The sequence below is a fragment of the Crocodylus siamensis genome, chromosome 2 (genome assembly GCF_052110815.1).
Source record: "Crocodylus siamensis isolate JL-2025a chromosome 2, ASM5211081v1, whole genome shotgun sequence".
NCBI classification, from domain to species: domain Eukaryota; kingdom Metazoa; phylum Chordata; order Crocodylia; family Crocodylidae; genus Crocodylus; species Crocodylus siamensis.
In genome coordinates this window covers 132844975-132863465 of record NC_143396.1, presented here as the reverse complement: position 1 = coordinate 132863465, position 18491 = coordinate 132844975, and the positions used below count along the sequence as shown (strand labels likewise).

The 18491-nt window shown below is 39.9% G+C and overlaps 1 protein-coding gene across 15 annotated transcripts in view; it reads left to right on the top strand.

The window, feature by feature from the left end:
* The window catches only part of ADGRL3 (adhesion G protein-coupled receptor L3), an 875465-nt gene that overhangs the window by 152473 nt on the left and 704501 nt on the right, over positions 1 to 18491 (top strand). For all 15 annotated transcript variants that reach the window (XM_090036868.1, XM_090036867.1, XM_090036864.1 and 12 more), the window contains one exon: positions 11821 to 11886. The gene's annotated coding sequence lies outside the window, so the exon portion shown is untranslated. The remainder of the gene's footprint in view (positions 1 to 11820; positions 11887 to 18491) is intronic.

Below are 18491 nucleotides of genomic sequence, written 5' to 3'. Positions count from 1 at the left end.
AAACCAGGGTTGATTTAAATTAGCTTCAAAAGAGCTGTATATAGAGAGGTCTTTGTGTTTTTTCATGTTTTTCTGTGGTGTTTTATATTTCACTGCTCAGAATGAAACTGTTGCATGCTAGCATGTTAATTAGTGAAGCCTTTTTGTTGTTTTCTATTGGTGGATTTTTTTACAGCCATACTTATTGTTTTGAACTCTCTTAGTAGCCATCTTGATTCCATTTACAAGCTTCTTAAGCTTCTGTGGGTGGCCTGCCTCTATAGAAAAGCTGATGGAGGGAGAGAGAGAGAGACGGCGATGGTGGCAAAGAGAAAACTGTTAAATTCCCTTAGTCTTCCGTATGAGTCTCCTCTGACTTCTTCAAAAGGGATGGTTGTCATTTTCTGCCCAAGATGAAGCAAGAATGCTAATCCACAAGATCCATAGCTCACCCAACAGCTGCATGGCACCAGACCATCTGCAGAAAGAGGTTGTGTGTCTCCACATTGGTTTTGGAGCCCTTTGGCCCTTTCCAGTTACTATTAATATCACCCCCTGTGTTACCGTGAGTTGGATTTAGAATTCCCATGTCACTGAGATCAAGGACAGGGTGGGTACCATCCCTAGAGCTTCTCTATTGGGTTATTTGCCCGTGGAGTACTACAGTAATGGTCCTTCATTGGCAGGGTATCTTCACAACAAAGGCTAGAAACTTAATGCAGCTTCCCTTTGGGCTGCATTGTTCTGAGATGACACTAGTTTTGAGTGAGCTTTCCTCTTTTGTTGGCTAACAGTGGCTTTTGGATGCCATGTTCATATACATGTAAGTGTGTGGGCATAAGTGTGATTAAATCATTCTGTCCATGGAAAGATCCTTTCTGATCATCCTTATCATATTTCCGTGCCTTGTTTGCTAATGTCACAACAATGGAACAGGTGATGGCTTCTCACATAAAGGAAGAATTGCGACTGCTAAAGTGCATGGAGTAGAAGGTCAATATAATTTTACATTTCAGTCACATTTGATGCTCATTTTAATGATAAACTACATTTTTGGAAGTCTCTTCAGGTGGCATAAATTTCAGTTAAGGATCTTGGTGTCACATTAATACTACTACTACTAATTTTAAAAGTGTGACAGACCTATCCAGAGAGATACCAACTGTGCAGAAAATCTTGAGCTATATATAAATTACGAGGCAAGTTTTAGAGAGAGTTCAACCTTGTCAGCTGTGGAAAAGCATCAAATGAATGTAGTTACTCAGTTTCTGGCTTTTTTGTGTTGTCTGTAGGCACCTTAAAGAAATGGGGCATCACAACATTCATTTAGGGGAAAAGCAGAGTATTAAAATCAATGGAAGAAAAACTCTAGCTAAAATCTTCAGACACTGAATGAGACCCTTGGGTCAGATAGTACTGCATCTTAGGGCAACAATAGAGAAACCGTGTTGCCCCTATATACCTGATGCATCTTTTTTTCTTTGTAATGTCAATTTGATAGCTTTTGTGAGGAGTCCTGGCAATTTCAGTGACTTGTTTGTTTCAACAAGACATGATCTCTTCATTTAAAAAAAAAAAAAAAAAAGAAAAGAGTTTGCATGTTTATAACTTTTTCCTTACCCTGACATATCAATTGTCTAAGGAACAAGACTAGCATGTAATCTTCGGCCATGTTTTCCCAGCTTGCATATTTATGGGCAATTACCTTTACAATAGCAATGAATTTGGTGTATGTGAAAAATAGCCAAATTGGTACAGTAAATCTGTGCATCTCCATGGATCACTTCCACAGTGCTTAGTTGTAGTATGTGGGAGAAACTACTGCAGAAGGTGGTAAGATTTTTAAGTTAAGTCCCTGTCTACAGTCTTATGCTGAGACTTTCAACAAGAGCACCCATTAATATCAGGTGTATGGACATCTTTTGTGTATTGAACTCTTGTGTAGTTTAGATGAAACCAATGGAAATTAAACACCTCAGTTGCATGCTAATTTGGTAGTTGAGTGTCTGACTCCTTTGAAAATCTATGCTTTGGTAACTATACCAAGATCACTCATGTAGTCTCATATGTCAAGGCACAGGTGTCAGAAGACAGCTTCTGGTCAGTAGCAGTATAACTTAAACTAGACTCATCAACTAAAATGTGCAAAGCTATCCTTTTACCAATTCTTGAGTTTGCTTAGTTCATCATGCAGTAAGCCTAAAAGATGTCATGACTGAGTATGGATCTAGTGTTTTAAGGATACCCATTTTGGAAACAGACAGATTTCTACAAATGAAAATTAAGTATGGCTTCAGGTTGATTTACAAGTGAAATACAAAGTTTGTGTAAGTTGTCTGCATAATTACGATAACCCTGAAACAAACCATGTTTTCCAGGGTTGAGCGAATGATTCTTTCAGTTTAGGATTACAGGTACCCAGTGAGTTTTTTGGTGTACATTTACTAGCTTTTTGTGGGCATATTAAGGGTTCTAAATTTGTGTAATGCTACACGTTTTACAGCGCATTTAAATGTCTATAATATAAATAGCTTTACCATCAGTAGGCATAAATGTCAGTCTATTGACACATTATAAAGACATGAATGGAATGTAGCCTGGCATGCTGGTGCTGATGTTGAGATTTAATGGTACATCTGTATCATTTATCCCAGTGGGAAATAACACAGGATGTTGCCTTGTAATTTTTTACTACTGTATAATAAAATGTAACCATAATAAATAGTGTCTAAGCAAATAACATGGCAGATTCTGGCTTACCTCCAATTTGTCTTCACTATTTAATTTAGCTGAAGTTTTCCTTGAAGCAGGCATCTATTTCTGACTGGATACAAGTTGCATTTGGGTTTCTTTTTAATGTTATGTGTACACACCTAGATAGCGGGGGGGGAGAGAGGATTGCGTCTTAAGTCATGTTCATCCCTTGTCCAACTCTGTTAATCACAGAAGCTGGCTGTGTGTAATTTCATTTGTGAAATAAACCCGGGATCTGGGATTATCTGCATTGTGCTGGCTCTAGAAGTTTACCCCTACACTTTAACAGTTTTTATACAATCTCTGCCCTTTCCATATACACCCACATAACAAGTTATGAACTTCTCTGCAATGTAATGTTCTCTGTGTTTCCCCGGACATCAGGCAGAATAGACAGCATCATGTGAACAAATTGCAGGATTGGTTTTGGTCATGTTTTAGGATTTACATTTCACTCCTTGGGTTTTGTTTTTCTGATCGCAAAGCAATGCCATGGCTTTCCTTATTTATCCCCCAGAGCGTTAGAATAGGGTATGTTTTCTGTATTCCATACAGATGTTGCTCAACATTTTAGAGCATGAGGGTAAAATGCTAGCGCCCCCTTGCCTGCGATACCTGCCCTGCCTCCTAAGAGGTTTCGGTTTTTGGTAAGGGTGGAGGGGCTGGGTCACAGGGTAGGTATTGATTCTGCGTGCAGAAGCCACACCTTGTTAGTATAAGTATACTTCTAGAATGTTCCTTTTCCTCTGTCCTGTACTGATATGTAGACAAAGTCTGTCCTGAACCCCAGTCTATTTCCTTTCTCTCTAATATTCCTGTTGGTGTTTTTGGGTACAAACCTCTGTGTGGCTGGAGAACAGCAAGACAAGAAGTTGCTACTTGGGTTGGGTTGCCTCCTGGCTGTCCTTGCACACATGGGCATGAATGTGTCTCCGAGTCATTGGTACAGGCATTCCTTTAAGATAGTCATCTCCAGCCATATGTGTTTTGAAACACTTGCTCCTTTGCACTTCACATGCAGGCAGCCAGCAGGTTCTAGGAAATGTTCTTAGTATTTTTTTTTTTTTCTTTTTGACATTTTCTACAGACTGGGAGAAACAGCATAAGGGCTGTCTCTGCTGAATGCAAAGGCAGAGACCCTTTTAAAGGCACTATACCTGTCTAAGGCCCATTGCTTCCAACAGCTACGCTAGAGATGGTATGTGCCTCACCCTGCCCACTGCTGTGGGCTTCAGCTTTGATACACCAGTGAACTTGGGGTTCAGATGTTAGAAAGTGCTGAGAAGGCCACTTGAAAGTCAGGTCTTGTGTAAAAGCTGAAATGGGTGCTAAACGCTTTCTAACATCTGGCCCTTTATGTTCCAAGTGGAGGAAAATATGAAAACATTATTCTGTGTGTACTAGAGTATTGCACATTTTGTAAAAAGACAATTAACATTGAAATGAGAGAGGTTTGGGATTCATCAAGTAGATTCAACAGACTGTGTCATTTCCTTGATTTTCATTTTAATTAGGATTAATCAGTTTTATCTCTTGGATTCTTTGCCGGGAATTCACGAGGCAGAAGAGTTTGGTCATTGTTGTGCCAACAGAGTAGCCAGTCCTTGACGAAGCAGTGTATATTGTTGGTAAATTGCTTCCTAAGTGAGCAGGAACTTCCAAAATGGGGGTGAGATTCTGCTCTCAGATATTTATTTATGAGACCCATTGACTTCAGGCAGTATTATTTGAGTGTGAAATACTGGGCTTGCTGCAGTCTGTTAGAGCTGGTAAAAAAATATGTTGATTTTTTTTTTTTTTAATCTAAAAAAAGTATTTCCAGAAACATGTTGATTTGGATGAAGCTTCATTAGGAAGTTTTCTTAGGCTCCCGATAGAATTTCTGAGATGGGATAGAGAGACAGAGAGAAAGGAAACCTCTGGATACTCAGAATCCTAGTAGCTAAGGGCACTCACTCACTTGGGTAGTAGGCAAGTGCTCTGCTTTCTGGTTTGGAATAGGGCTTTGAATCTGGGTCTCTTGCATTCTGTGATCTAATCAGCTGGCTATTCTGGGATGTCTACTCTCTCCTGTTTCTTTTCCCCATTGGGAGAAGAAAAAAAATCATTGGAAGATGACACAGTGTAAAAGCAAAATTTGAAATTTGTTAACAAACTGAAATCCCTTTTTTCTGACCAGCCCATGTCAATTGGGATAGTACAGTATTTTTTTTTTCTGGATGCCTAGGCGTACAGATTTGATTAACCAACAAATGCCATGTAGTCATGTAATTCCCCAAAAGCCCAGTAAAGCACAGGTTACCAGCCCAGCAGCTACCTCCTTGGGATGCTCAAAACAAGTACCAGAAAAAGGTTGGAAAACAGCTGACCTGTATGTTGAGATGTTTGGAGCACTGTGTTGGGAAGCCAGAGGGACTCGGACCCAAGGTCCTCGGTTTCCCAGGTGAGTGCCCTAGTCACTCTTTGTGGGAGGGTGGGGAGATGGGAGCTTGCACATTCTTTCTTGTGTTGTCTTGCCAGAGTGTAAACTAGACCGGATGTGTATGTAGTCATTCTGGTGTGTAGGGCTATGAGTGTATAATAAAACACCAATCTGTACTTTAAACTGTTTTGTTTTCTTGAGTGTGTGTGTGTGGAGGGGGGGTGTTACAGGGGAGGGGTGAGACTTGTATAATCAAATCTGGATGCCTAATAGAGTAACACTGTTTGTGCTATATATGTTTTCCAGCTGGAAAAGTTTCACTTTGGGAGCTACTATGGGTGGCTTTCTGTGTTGTATATTGAACAGTAGGAATCTCATTCATGTGGGCTGAAAGTGGAAAGTCTGCCCTGTGATTTGATCCTTTTAATGAATGCACACTTTTCTTAAATGGTAGAACATATATTTGCTTGTTAACTAAAGTAGAACAACATTTGGTTTGTGATGTTCTCGATAGTGTCATGGATACATCTTAAGCTCCTTATATGTTCACATTGCAGATTTGAAGTCTTTAGGCATGTGAGGAAGAAAGAGTTGGAGACAGAAATCAAAAATTGTTGAAGGGAAAATTGTACTGGAAGCCACCACGTAATCATAGGGTTAGAAAATGGGCTGCCCTGTTCCTGTAGCACCAAAGTGTTAAAAAGAGGGCAGGCAACCCCTGTACCACAAATCATTAATCTACTGAGTCTGTGCTGTATTTAGATTGCCAGAATGAATCCTTTCCCAGATGCTGTGGGCCTGTGTCTGTCTTTTCCTGTGGTTATTAATGGGAGTTTACCATTCACTTTTAGGATGACAGCACTGGACTTTCTCTCACTCTCTTTTGCTCTGTGGCAGGAAGAAGTAAAAAAGTTCCTGCCTGTCCACTTTAAATATTGCATCTTTTAAAATTTTTTGCCATGGAGTCTGTCTAATTTGCATGACTGTAATATACCACGTTAGACATTTGTGGAGGATAATATACATTGCTGTGATACACGAGCATAATGGTAGACTTTAATGTCTTTAAAATGGTAAACCAAAGTAATCTGTATTATGAGCTGTAGCCAGTTGCTTCTAAGTCTTGCCAAAGATTAGTTTAGCTTCACTTTTAATATTTTATGTGCTAGAATTGTTTGCAAAGGCTAAAAGCTTTATATTCTTTTTGCACACGCTTACTTTTATCTTTCCTTTATTTGTAAAGCACACAATGCTCTCTTCTTTACAGATTAATTATACAGACGAAAATTTAGTAATTTTCCAGCTTTACTTTCTTTGAAGGACTTTGCCAGTAATCTGTGAAAAAAAATAGATCACATTTATTAGCATATTAGATTTCAGTGGAAAAGTAGTTAGAAATGTAACCCTTTATAATATCACTATCTCTGTGTTAATATTTTAGGTATGTAAAGCATTTATGCCCGAGTGACTTAGGATTTTTTGCCTTGCAAATGGAACTGTAGATTTTACAGTGCAAAATCCTATTAAAATTTTAGAACACAAGATAAAATGGCTCATTTACTTTGATATTTGTGCATACTTGATTTGTCCATTTCTTAAAAGTTGTAAACACAAGGTGGAGAAGATTGTTTTTGCAGTGGCTTTCATTATTGAAAGTAGCAACTAAAGAAAAAACTAATGAAACGGACATCTGTAATGACTACAGAAAATGCTAACGCCTCCCTTTGGAAGGAAGTGGGGCAGAGAAAGCTATAGTGCTTGTGGTGAGAAGGCAGGTTTTTTCCATTATACATGTTCATAAGTAAGAAGTCTGAAAGGGAGGCTTGCTGCAGCCAGAGCAGTGCACTGCCATAGGTCTTAATCCATCTTGTATTGTCGGAAAACCCTGTATAGCCTTGGCTCAAATGGGAGATGAGAGCTCTCTTGTGAACGCAGCCCCTTGTGTGGGAACTGAGCACACTTGAAAACCTCTTGGGGTTTTGTTCACCCACCGAGCCTATTACTTTTCACTTTAAAATTTAGCCCAGTTTGAAGAGCTACTACAAAATAAACAGGAATGTTGCAGGAAGGAATTGCAATCACTTTTCATCCATGTTGAGGTATTAAGAGAGCTGGATATAGTATTATGGAGACATAATTTGATTTCATCTTGGTTCTTGGTTGTTGATAAAATTTGCTAGAAGTTGATCAGTTTTTAATACTAGAGAGTCTGAATGGCCTTGTGGACAGGGTACTGATGGGGGAACTAGGATTTATCTTTGGCTCTGCCACTGACTTCCTGTTTGACTCCAGGAAATTTACTTCACCTGTTCTTCCTTCCTTGTCTTGTCTACATAGATGGTAAGCACTTCAGGGCAGGGGCCATCTCTCATCATGTTCTGAGAAGAGTGAGGCTCTGGTTTCAGCTGCATTATAAATTATGATTTTTAACTTTTAATACCCGGCATCAAAAAGAGGTTCACAATGGAGAATGGTAATTTTGGGTGCTTGGAAAGCATACACTGTGTATGTGCATTAGTTCTGGATGGGAGAAGTTTTCCTGATGTCCACTGGGCCAGCACAGACAGGGCAGTGAGAGTGGGAACTTCCTTGTGCTGTTTCCCGATTGGTTTTCATCCTAGAGAAAGTATTTCAGTTTCCAATGCCATTAAGTCCCCTCGACTTATAATTGCAGAGGTTCTTGTGTTATGGGCTGGAGCAGTAATATAACAAGGGGTGGGTAACTGGGGCACTAGCCCTGGAATATCCAGTTAGAGTGGGTACACGAATGGTAGTCGCTGCTACCCAAGGTGCAAACCCTGATGATTAAATCCCTGGGCTAGAGTCCATTATATATAAGACCAACCATAAGTGTTACAGCATCTCTTGATTAAAAGTGAACTGCATCCCACAGACATATGGATAGACTAACTTTTGTGTAACATCAGTCTCATACTCTTCATCTTGCATGTTCACTTACTAATTTGAAGGGGAGTAAAATTGTAAGAGATTTTTGACTGTCTAACTTGAGACACTGGGGGCATGTCTACACATGTAATTAATTCAACTGAATAAACTCTGGCACAATTTGAGCCAGAGTAAACTAATCCAGATGTTTCATAGATTTCATAGACATTAGGGCTGGAAGGGACCTCGGGAGATCATCGAGTCCAGCCCCCTGCCCAAAGGGCAGGAAGTCAGCTGGGGTCATAGGATCCCGGCAAGATAAGCATCCAATTTACTCTTGAAGGTGTTCAATGTAGGTGCTTGAACCACCTCCGCTGGCAGACTGTTCCAGACCTTGGGGGCTCGGACAGTAAAGAAATTCTTCCTTATGTCCAGCCTGAAACGGTCTTGCAGGAGTTTGTGACTGTTCGACCTCGTCATCCCTTGGGGCGCTCTGTCACCATCTACATGGGCATTTAAATGCAGTAATTTTTTCTGGTGTTGAATAATATGCGTGTCTGACAGGGCTATTCAACTGCAGTAAATTAGTCTACACCAGCCTAATTGCTATGCATGTGTAGACCGCAACCCTTCTTTTTCCTGTGCAGCAAATTAGTCTACTGCACAGTAAAGTGCATGCGTAGATGTGCTCTGGGAGGGGTAGGATTTTCAGAGGTTGGGAAAAGAGGCTGTCCATTCCAGCACCTCAGGTAGGGCACATTAAAATTATTAGTCGCTTTTGAAACTTTAGGCTTCTGTGTCATTCATGGGAAAGGGTTCTGCACTTTTCTGTTTGGCATTGTTGGAACACATCATGTGCTTATGTCCTTATATCACGATGGGTTTTCTTTCCAGTTTTTGGAGCCAGAGAATGGAGAGTGATTGATTATCATTGCTCCATCTCCTAGTAGCTTCTGCTTTAGCACTGAAGTGCAGTAGTTTTTAGTTTAAATTGCCTTCACCTTGGCATCTGGAGTTGCAGAATAGTTTGCCCTTGATTTGGTTAGCCACATGCATTTGTTCCAGTAGCAGACAATATGAAGACCGCCTTAGAACACCAGCAGTAGTGTTAGTAAAAGTTGACTGTTTTGAGGAAGCTGTGCTATGCATGTTGAATTAATATCTGTAGGCATGGTCTTAGGGGAGGCTATTTAGGTTGTCTCCACAATGTAATACAGACAGTAGTAAGAGAGACAAGATGATTTCCCACTTCACAGAGCCTTGAGTGATGCTACTTGCCGAATGGCACTTTCAGTTCCAAGGTGAACCCCAGCACCTGTTTGTTCAGGCAGTCTGACTCATAGTGCACTTTCTAAGGCATATTTTAGCAGGTGTGGGGGGTGGAGGATGGGGACCTGTGAGTGGCCAAGCTGAGGATATAGTGTGAAAGGATACAAGCAAACAAAATATAAATTTTGGTGTGTGCATGGGCATATGGGAGGGAATGAACTGTAACTCCTTTATAGCACACTCGTAGCATAACTCCAATGCTAACAGAGGTTGGGGCTAAAACACCACCCACTTTTTTTAAGTTACCTCTTGGGGAGGACAGGACGGGGCAATAATGTGCATGTTTTGTAGTTGCAGGGCTTAGGTAACTCAAAATCCAGAGGATGGCTGTGCCTTTAATTGCTGTTACCTTTGTAGTTGTCAGAGTCTTTGCAGCCCGAGGATCTGTGGGTGGTTTCCTTAAGTGATTAAAATAATAACAGGGATCCCCAGACAGCATTTGAAATCTGCACGCGAATAACATATAGGGAAGATCAGCACAAGGTGATGCATTTGGAACTTGGAGGGAGAATACTTATCAGCCAGTGCTCTTGCCTTGGCAAAAAAGAATGTAGGGGGAAAAACATGCTCTGAATCCTAAACTGACACAGTAGATCCATAAACTGTATATTGTGCTATGTGTACAGTTTTATATTAAAAAAGATGTGAAATCAGGGGCATCATAAATGAAACTAAGAGCCTTCTGTTTGAGTTTTATTTGAAAACTTGCAGCAAGGTAATCGGGTAAAAAAATAATATTAACTTCTTGAGACTGTTATGGCAAGCCATTGTTTCTGCCATACAATGCGCCAGTCAAATCAAAGTTATTCTCCAGTGGTTTCTTGAAAAAGAACGTAGTTGTTGCCATAATGTGTAAGGACTGCAGTCCAACCAAATGGCACTTTTCCTAGAAATAAAGAATACTGGATGCTGCTCTTGAGGTACTGCATAACGTACTCTGCAGTCTGCACCTGTAAAACTGAATTTCCTTCTCAAATGATCCATTCTTGATCAAAATCCAGGACTGGAAACAGCACAGTAAAACAGCAACCCGAGCCAAACCAGAGCAATCAGTGAATCTAAGTGTGTGATTTTTACACAACTTAAAATTCTCTTGTTGGCTACAATAGCAGTTTTGCCCAAATAAAAGCTGTAGGATCAGGCCCCTATTTCTTCTTATTCACATATATTTATACTTTTCTACTCAACCATTAAAAACTGGTGGCATGAACACTAAGCTCTTGAGCCTGGATTTAGGCTTCAAATAACCTTCCCTGATTTTTTTCCCCCCAAACTGCTGCGTACCATCAGCTGCAATGGGCTGCTTTTTAGCATCTCTCTAAGTGTAAGGGGATTGAACCCAGCTTTCCTGAGGGCCTCTGCCAGAAATTTGTCCAGGCTGTCATAATGACAGAAAAGCAGAGGTCTGCTGAAAAATGTAAATATTTGGGGTGAACTCCTGCCCAGTGTGAAACATACAATTACTTCAGTGGGGATACAATTTTACCCTTGTATAGTTTCATTAATGGACCAGCTAAATATTGCTAACGTCAGTGCAACTGTTCCTTTACTCAACAGGATCTTTGTGGACAGAGTTTACTACTCATCACAAGGCATCTTAAATATAATTTCAAAGCAGAAGTGGCTGCTGCCTGAACTGACTTTACCCTACAGGCAGAATCCTAACCCCATCACGTTTGTGGGGTAGTTTTACTCGAGACTGAGCCTTCTAAAGCAATGGTCCAAGGAGCAGCTCTGGTCTCCAGACCTTGCCATATGCAGAATTAAATTTTTTGAGAAGCATGTACCAGAGAACTAGGAGGTTGAAAAAGGAGGGGGCTCAAGAAGGAAGATGCAATATATTATAGCCCATGTCATAAAAGATTTAGAGAGTCCCTGCTCTAGATGTCTTGTTGGCAGTGACTGCACTTGATTAACACTAAGTTCCATCTGACTGGGACTTAGCAGCTGTTAATTCTTATTTGTCATTTTAATATACTTCTAAACGAAGTAATTCATTGTGTTCTTCCCTCTACACTATAAAACTGAGCTAGACCTATAGTTACATTTGGAGACTAAATTAAGACACAGACACTTGTTGCTGTTCCTGTTGTGTGGAATTCTTCAACGTTCACTTAAATGGAAAATTGGACCCTTGGATTATACATCAATCTGATATGCCAGGTACATTGTCCTTTCATTGCCAGTGGTCTGTCTCTTTATTTATAATTGACAGTGATGACTGCCACTATTTTCTTCAGTCATTGAGGATTATACACTTATTTTTTGCTTTCAGGACACAGATGTGTTGTATAAATATTAATATTATTTTATTGTCCTTTATAAACCAGATATACTTATCAAAGAAATGGTACTTATTGTTGTATGTTATAAATGCGTATAACAACACTTTTCATGACTGTGTAATAAATCTTCAGCTCAAATATAATTATTTTTTCTTTTTTTTTCAGAAATGCTGAATTCAGAAATCTGCAAAAAAATAGTGAATGGATTTTAGCAACTGAAGAACATAAAAGGTAATTATTAGATAGTAGGCTGAAGTCTTGTTTGCTAGCTGTTGCACCATGTGTGTAGTGGGTGGTCAGAACTGCCCAACCCTATCATACTGCACAGGTCTGTGACACTTTCAGTGCTTCCACACTTTCAGCTCGGAAGGCGTTACATTTCTTTACAATGGTTCTTTCCATAAAAGCAGTATAGAAACAAAAGCAGCCAAATTAAATGTAGATGAAGAAAGGAGGTGCAGAGTGTCATACTGTGAAATTATTCAGTGTGCATAAAGGTTAAACAGGTGAAGGAGAAAAACAAATGCTAATGCATTCCAGTGAAAGGGCTGTGAAATCATCTAAATATTCTCTTAGGATAACTGTGTAGGTCACTGGACAAGTGGGATGCTGTGGGCTTATAGCTCTTGAGGGCTCTGGTCCAATCCCTGTTGTCACAAAGAACTGCAGTTTGCCCAGGGGCTATGCCCTACAGGGGGAGGATCTGACAGACAGGAGAGGAAGCAATGCAAATACTAGTATAGCCTCAGTATCTAGTTTTTACATAACGTTGGGATGGTGAGACTCCTTGCAGACTTGGCTGGCTTCCTCAGCCTGCATCTCATATATAAATGGTATAGGGAGGGCACTCTTCACTTCTGAGTCACAGCCTGTATCCACTGATGCAAACTGCCATCTGTGCAGGGATGGAATGGTAGGAATGTGCCTAAAAGTCATGGTGAGGAAAAAATCCCACAGAGGCCATCATATTTAACGTGAAAAGAAAGTCATCAGTTGAAGGTGGAGATACTTGGGCATAAACAAGTAGACTTTATAAGAATTAAAAACCTTGGAAAGTGTAATAACATGCAGAGAACATAAGGAAAAATGCATGAGTCAGGAAAGACTCTGCCTAAATAGTAAAGGTATTCTTATGAGATATATTATTCCACTATTCTAATTTGAAAAATGCACTGTGGCTGCTTGTAGAAGTTAAAAAAACAAACAAATGGTGAACTCGGCACATTTCCACACTAAGCCCAGTGCATTATTTGGACCTGGCTCACCTGATGTCTGTATAGATCAGGAGTGGCCAAAATGTGGCCGGATGCAGTCTGCCAGGCCATTCCATCCAGCCCACGGAGCCCCTAAAAATTTAGAAAATTAATATTTATCTGCCCTTGGCTGCCTGTCATGCAGGCCTCTATAGCTTACCAAAACTCAGTAAGTGGCCCTTCACCTGAATTAATTGCCCACCTCTGGTATAGATTAAGCTCTTTACTGGGGCTTTTTTGGCTCTTTTTTTTAAGAGCTGATCGATCAGCTTTAGATAAGTGCCAAAAAGCCCCGCTGAAGTGCCTGATCTATACAGGTGCTGCAGAGCTGAGTTAAAGTAATGCACTGCTTCTTCCAGTAAAGTGTGGTTTTTGTTTTGGGGTTCTTTTTTAACATCTTCAAGTAGCCTCTGAATCTCCCTTGCTGCACAATTCCTAATTACGTTTTGGAAGGGATGAATAAACAAAGATGACAAAAACAAATAAGCTGCACTATTACATCAATATATAGATATTCTAATGCTTTAGAAGTGTGTCTTCCTTCTTGAGAAGTTGAACTAGCCCTGAAATTATCCATGAAAAGTGCTGAAATGTACGCCAAGGCTGGGTACAGACATTATACTTTTACTGGAATAAGTCATCAGAAACCAGTCTATACTGGTAACAGAATAAAAGTTCAGCACACACAGCCAGTCTATACCCAAAACAGAACAGAAGTTTGGTGCACACAGACTGGTTTAAAAATGGTGGAACCCAGTCTAAGATTTGTCCCCCGCCCCCTCCCAAAGGGCAAATATGTGTTCTGTTCACTAGTGATCTAAAATATGTGACTTACAGAAAACCGCATAACTTGGATTTTGCCTCGGGCTTTTTGAATGTCTGTACCTAGCCTATAGGAGAATAGTGCTTTATGGTCTTTAATTGGCTTCTAGTAATGGACCATATATACAGTATCTGTTTAATATAAAAAATATCACTAGCAAGAAAATGATGGGGGAAAGTGTAAGGAAAAATGTACTTGGCCTCCAAAATGTGTCAAGTAATAAATGTGTTGGACATTCCACAGAAGTTAACCCTCTCTGTTGTTTCTGCTCCTGCAGGTTTCAGTTGCCTTTCTAATTATGGTGGTTGAAATTCTGTAGCAGCTACTTGCTTTAGGAACTTTATTATTGTGTAAAGCTTGATGACAACTTGAGTCAGTGTCTTTTTAGACAGTAACATTGTTTACTTGAGCATACTCTTTCCCCTACACCTGGAATGATGATTTTATGATATGTTACCTATGAATGGTGATTTGGGATATCTGTAAGTTATGACTTGAACATTCATTGTTCTGAACATAAGATATATTGTGCATAGAAAAAAAGGAGACTCAAAATCCAGTCCTCCTAAAAATCATTCAAGGCATTACATTTAAAAAGGAGTCAAATAGAAAGGTATTAATGGGCCCAGTAGGATTTTTTCCAGATACCCTGCAGGTTACAATGACAAACTATATGTTGGCAAAGAGATAGACTTGTATATTACTTGATATGTAGATTGCTTGGTGCTGTTTTATGGGAAAGTGATATATTAGTTCCCAATTTTAACTGAACAGCTTAAAATAATTTCAGTGAAACCGTTAGTTTGTATTTATTTATGCTTTTGACATACCTGTAGTTGGTGTAAAACAAATTTAAAAATATGTCTGTTTTTAAATAAAGTAGGAAGCTAAAAATACCACCAAAATACATCATGGTTAAATGCTTTCCAAAGACATAGAAAGAAATCTTGTTTACTTTAATGGGATGTGGCTCAAACTGCTCAGTTATTCCCAGCAGGTTTCTCAAAAGCTATAAACATTATTGTTTTAAAGTTTAAGTATAGGTTGTATTGCAAGTCAATAAGGCCGTGCAAGGTGCAAAAAATGCTTATTGGTATTTTATATTCATATCTGTATAGTTGATCGTGGTATAACATTTCTCAGCCTCTCTCATTCTCAGTGTGCAGGAGAGGCAACATTTCAGCTGTAAAATGGTTTCTGGAGAGTCATTTAGCTGGATAAACCATAGGGATAGGTCTGACTTAACAGCATTTCTTTCATTTTGAGCAGTATGAGACTAGGTTAGAGCAGTGCAGGTTTAAGTGTGTTTTGTATATTTACATTGTTCTCTATCATGTTGAGTAAATCCCAGCTGCTCTGTGTGTGTGTGTTCTTGCAGGACAGGATTTTTTTCTTAGCTGCCATGAGAGAGAGTGCAGGTTTGATTCTCCCCCCATATTAAACAACTTAGGGCTTTCTAGAGATGGGAAGGTTTTCACTTGTCATAATGATGTATTCTATCTTTTCTTCTGCTGTTGGTATCAGACGCTAGGCTTACTCAAAAATACTGGATTCTAGAAGCTGGGCTGGGCTTCAGCCTCCATGTGAGCAGGTCAAAGTAAGAGATTCTCTAGGGCTCAAGGGCATTAATAGACATCACTACTTGTATCTTCTTTTGTATTCAGTATCTTTTTTTTTTTGCTGGCAGATTTCTAATTAATTTAGAAACCACAGGCAGTTGAAGAGAGTGAACAATGTAATAACTGGCCATGGGGCAGTGTAAAAGTACATCAATTATTCAGGCAGTCATTGCTGTGTATTCCATTCTTGAAGATGTGCTTGCTGTCAATGTGTGTCAGCTGTACTGCTAATGCCCTTCAGAATTTACATGCATAAACAGTGGCCTTTAAAAAATCTGTATGAAGGTAACTTCAGCTTTTGGAATGAAAGGTGCTAGTGCAATAAGGAAAGTGTGAGCTGTCTGGCTGCTGATTAGTTCCTTAAACAGTATTTTGGGTTTTGAGTCAGTGTGGCTTTACAAATGACTATCTACCACGAATCTTTGCAACAAATGAATAAATCCTCTAAGAGGTGAGCCACAGTCTGGTCACTGGAACAAAGGAACAGAATAAGCAAGTACTAAATGTACAGTAACCAGCATTACTATACAATACTGTCACTGCACTGTTTCTTCCCCAACACCACTGTGCAGTAGCAACAAACTATGGCACAGTAGCTCATTTCTGTTGCGCCGTAGTGTCTCACCATGTGTTGTGTTTTCTCTGAGCAAATGAAGACCAACGTCTTTTATATAATATCATCCACTGTTGTTTCCCTGAAATCCCTGAGGTTCATGGTACGTGGATTTCACAGTCAATTCTCTGGGAAACTACTTTGAGAAACAAACCAAGCCAATGAATTCAAACAACCATTAGTAAGCCGAGCAGCTCCCAATCAAATGCAATCCTTTCTGCTTCTTTGCATTTCTGCTCCCACTTCATTGCATGTGATTCAGCTTGGAAGTATGAGAGTTTGAAAACTAAGAAGCACATTCATATTATGAATAAAAAGATTTGAAGGGATTCTTTTGATCATCTCTCTTGACTCCCTGCATAAAACACAAGCAAGGAATTTCTATCCAGTGATTCCTGCATCAATCTCAGTATCTTGGGGCTGAGGTGTGGGACTCATCTTTTGGAAGGACATAAATTCTTGATCTAAAGACTAAATGATAGGTAAACCATCAGAATAATGGAGAAGAATTAAAAATTGGAGGCCTGATCCTACTGAAGGTATTGGGAGCTTTGCCATTGACTGTCCTTGCAGCAAGATCAGCTATTTGAATCCAGCCTGCTTTTGATGGCAGCCATCTTGCTTTTTAAAAGTGAAGTGATTCATGATAGTGGCAAGGTAGGGCTGATGTTACTAGTTATACAACATACTGGCAAAGTGACCACATCTTGCTGCGGCTTTGAAAATGCCAGTTGCATTTAACAGTGGAAGCTTAATGCTCTGATTCATGTGACCATTAAGACTCCTTTCCCCACTGGAACCCTTCAGACCTGTATCCCTGTGAGCCTGGGCAAAACAAAGAAACTGGATTTGCTCTAATTGGCTTGGCTGTAACTTAAACACTTGAAGCAGTATTAGACATCTTTCTCCATTAGCATTTCATGTTGATCCTGATGATATACACAGGATCAGTATTCATTAAAATGAAGAAACTAAACTCTGTAGACAAATGTGTTGGCTAAATGGTGCCTTCAGTGTACTGAGAACAAGAATGCAATTAGCTGAAATGTTTGTTTACAAAATTTAATTCCTGGGGAGTATCTTCTCAAATTGCTTCTTACACTTTCTTTGGCTGGTTTTGTTGCCAAGGATTGTAATTTGACAGATTCTGTAAAGCTTGGTTGTAACACACATATAATAGATCAGTTAAACACTCCATTGTAAATCTGAATAAAACAAAAGAATATCATTTTTGCATTCAGCTAGATGCCCCCACAGTACTCCTAGAAGTAAATAAGAGCCTTCTGACTTGTAAAACTATTCTAACAAGAGGCTTTAGAGATACGTTTTTCTGATTTTCTTTGAAACTGAGCACGTACTAGATCCAGAAGAATATTTCTGAATGGCAGGTTTTATTCTCCTTGGAAGCTGAGGATCTGTGGTTTCTGCTACCAGATTAGGATTACTACAGTACAAAAGAACATATGATTTGCTTTGTTTGGAAATAGGTGATTTCATCAGATTAGGGGCTAAGCTTTGGGTGGCATTGTCCAAGTCAGCACTGTTATCCAAGGATAGAAACCTGTGTTTGCAAAGGTGGCTGGCAGTTCCTGGTGACCCCGGTTTCTCTGGATGCTTGTGGCACCTTAAAGGGGCCTGACTTTAAAGATGGTGATTTACCAAAGATGGTTGCCCAGCGTTTCCTGAAGATTGGCCATCTTTCAGGTATCACTGTTGTGCAACCAAATGTGGAAGTATCAAGAACCATGAGCCATTTAGAAAACATAGGTCTTGCCTTTCCATTCTTATAAATCAGCATTTTAAAGGCTACAGATTTTAAAAGTTGCTTTTTAGGTCAGACAAGAGATGAGCAGCTGGTGCAGGGGTGAGCCAGGGAGACTGATTACTTCTCTGATGCCTCCCAGGTCTCATGCAGGGGTAGAAAAATGGCATAACATAAGGTTCAGAAGGCTCTCTCCTCTTCCAGTGTCTGTCCAGCCTAGACCTGGGACAGAGAGCCAAGGAGATGAAAAACTGCAGAATAAAGGGAAGGCTGTGTGAGGAACGGCTGGGTTAGAAGCAACCCCTTGGTCAGGAAACCAGTGGATAGAGGCTACTTTATCTGGACTGGCCAGTGTGCATTGCTGCAGCTGCTCTCCCTCTGCATCATGCAGTTACCATACAAGCTCACTGGGGCAGAACACCTCTGTATGGCCTGCAGGGAAGAACCCCAGGCTAGACCATCTGAGCCAATGGTCTGATTCAGCACTTAATCTTTCTATTCAGCTTCCCTTGTAAGGCTTTAAAGGAGCTAGGAGGTTAGTTAGGCAGGGGTGAACAAAAAACAACAGATGAGAAAATTAATATAGACTTTTTTTTTCACGACAGCCAATGAGGAAATTGACCTTAACAAGAATAAAGTGGTTTGTGATGCTTTTTAATATTTGCCACTTCAGAATACTGGAGAGGTGGGAAGGATTGGTATGTGCTGTTTTCTTTTTTCTTACAAATGGTGAAGTGCATTAAATAGATTATGATTTGCCATAGAG